The sequence below is a fragment of the Dromaius novaehollandiae genome, chromosome 1, assembly GCF_036370855.1.
Source record: "Dromaius novaehollandiae isolate bDroNov1 chromosome 1, bDroNov1.hap1, whole genome shotgun sequence".
Lineage (NCBI taxonomy): Eukaryota > Metazoa > Chordata > Aves > Casuariiformes > Dromaiidae > Dromaius > Dromaius novaehollandiae.
In genome coordinates, this window is record NC_088098.1 from 169,824,377 (window position 1) to 169,827,331 (window position 2,955).

Below are 2,955 nucleotides of genomic sequence, written 5' to 3' on the forward strand. Positions count from 1 at the left end.
TCTTTGAAGATACTAAAAATATGACTAGATAAGACCCTGAGCAATCTGATCTAAACATTAAAGTTAGCCATGGTTTAAGCAGGAGGTTCAACCGGATGACCTCCAGCAGTGCCTTTCAAACTGTTTTTTTTTTAATGATTCCATAGTTCGGTAGTTTAAGTTTTTAATACAGACATACCTCGAAGATATTGCGGGTTCGGTTCCAGACCACCGCAATAAAGCGAATATTGCAGTAAAGTGAGTCACATGAATTTTTTGGTTTTCCAATGCATATAAAAGTTATGTTTACACTCTGAGGTAGTCTATTAAGTGTGCAATAACATTATGTCTAAAAAACCTTAATTAAAAAATACTTTATTGCTAAAAAACGCTAACCATCATCTGAGCCTTCAGTGAGTCGTAATCGTTTTGCTGATGGAGGGTCTTGCCTCGATGTTGATAGCTGCTGACTGCTCAGAGTGGTGGTTGCTGAAGGCTGGGGTGCTGTGGCAGTTTCTTAAAATACGACAACAATGGAGTCTGCCGCATCGATTCACTCTTCCTTTCACGAAGGATTTCTCTGTAGCATGTGATGCTGTTTGATAGCATTTTACCCACAATAGAACTTCTTTCAAAATTGGAGTCAATCCTATCAAACCCTGCAACTGCTTTATCAATGAAGTTCATGTGATATTCTAAATCCTTTGTTGTCATTTCAATAATGTTCAGAGCATCTTCACTGGGAGTAGATTTCATCTCAAGAAACCACTTTCTTTGTAGATTTCATCTCAAGAAACCACATTCTTTGCTCATCCATAAGAAGCAACTCCTCATCTATTAAAGTTTTATCATGAGATTGAAGCAATTCAGTCACATCTTCAGGCTCCACTTCTAATTCTAGTTCTCTTGCTATTTCCACCACATCTGCAGTTATTTCCTCCACTGAAGTCTTGAACCTCTCAAAGTTATCCATGAGGGTTGGAATCAGCTTCTTCCAAACTCCTGTTAATGTTGATATTTTGACCTCCACCCATGAGTCATGTATGTTCTTAATGGCATCTAGAACGGTGAATCCTTTTCAGAAGGTTTTCAATTTACTTTGCCGAGATCCATCAGAGAAATCACTATCTATGGCAGCTGTAGCCTTACAAAATGTATTTCTTAAATAATAAGACTTGAAAGTCGAAATTACTCCTTGATCCATGGGCTGCAGAACAGATGTTGTGTTAGCAGGCATGAAAACATTAGTCTCATTGTACATCTCCATCAGAGCTTGTGGGTGACCAGGTGCATTGTCAATGAGCAGTAATATTTGGAAAGGAATCTTTTTTTCTGAGCAGTAGGTCTAACAGTGGGCTTAAAATGTTTGGTAAACCATGTTGTAAACAGATGTGCTGTCATCCAGGCTTTGTCATTCCATTTATAGAGCACAGGCAGAGTAGATTTAGCATCACTGTGAAGGGCCCTAGGATTTTCAGAAGGGTAAATGAGCATTGGCTTCAACTTAAAGTCACCAGCTGCATTAGTCCCTAACAAGAGAGTCAGCCTGTCTTTGAAGCTTTGCGCCAGGCATTGACTTTTCCTCTCTAGCTATGAAAGTCGTAGATGGCATCTTCTTCCAATATAAGGCTGTTTTGTCTACATTGAAAATCTCTCGTTTAATGTAGCCACCTTCATCAATTATCTTAGCTAGATCTTCTGGATAACTTGCAGCACCTTCTACATCAGCCCTTGCTGCTTCATCTTGCACTTTTATGTTATGGAGACGGCTTCTTTCCTTAAGCCTCATGAACCAACCTCTGCTAGCTTCAGACTTTTCTTCTGCAGCTTCCTCACCTCTCTCAGCCTTTGTAGAGTTGAAGAGAGTTCAGGCCTTGCTCTGGATTAGGCTTTGGCTTAAGGGAATGTTGTGGCTGGTTTGATCTTCTATCCAGACCACTAAAACTTTTTCCATAACAGCAATAAGGCTGTTTCACTTTCTCATCATTCATGTGTTCACTGGAGTAGCACTTTTAATTTCCTTCAAGAACTTTTCCTTTGCATTCATAACCTGGCTGTTTGGTGCAAGAGGCCTAGCTTTCAGCCTATCTTGGCTTTCAACATGCCTTCCTCACTAAGCTCAGTCGTTTCTAGCTTTTCATTTAACGTGAGAGATGTGCAACTCTTCCTTTCACTTGAACACTTAGAGGCCATTGTAAACTTATTAATTGGCCTAATTTCAATATTGTTGTGTCTCAGGGTATAGAGAGGCCTGAAGAGAGGGAGAGAGACGGGGGAACGGCCAGTCGGTGGAACAGTCAGAACACACACAACATTTATCAGTCAAGTTCGCCATCTTATATGGGCACAGTTGGTGGCGCCCCAAAACAATTGCAATGATAACATCAAAGATCACTGATCACAGATCACCATAACAGATACAGTAATAATGAAAAACTTTGAAATATTGTGAGAATTATCAAAATGTGACCCAGAGAGGAAGTGAGCACCTGCTGTTGGAAAGATGGCGCCAACAGACTTGCTCAACGCAGGGTTGCCACAAACCTTCAATTTGTAAAGACCACAATGTCTGTGAAGCACAATAAAGCAGAGCGCAATGAAACGAGGTGTGCCTGTAGTTCAACTTAATTTAAATTATAGTTAAGCATAGCAAAAATGTCAATAAAAAAGTAGCCAGTATAGTCAATAATCATAAATTTCTTACTATGTATTCAGAGGAAATGAAGTCTTCATATAGATTAGGTATTAGGTAAGAATGGAAGAGAAAAAGCATTAATAATACAGATACAATTGAGTATACGGAAAATACATTTATTCTGCAGAAAAAAAATGTGGTCATGTTGATGGAAAGTATTTTATATTTCAACATTAACTGGATGAATAGTAAACATTCTGAAAGAAAGGAACCAGACCATTCACCACAAAGACCATTAAAAGAATGGATCAATGTGAAAGATTTATATGTGTGACTGATCT

General features: G+C 38.9%; 1 pseudogene; it reads right to left on the minus strand.

Moving 5' to 3' along the window:
- Nucleotides 1–370: 370 nt before the first annotated feature.
- On the minus strand, nt 371–2,172 carry LOC112995706 (tigger transposable element-derived protein 1-like; annotated as a pseudogene).
- Nucleotides 2,173–2,955: the final 783 nt, after the last annotated feature.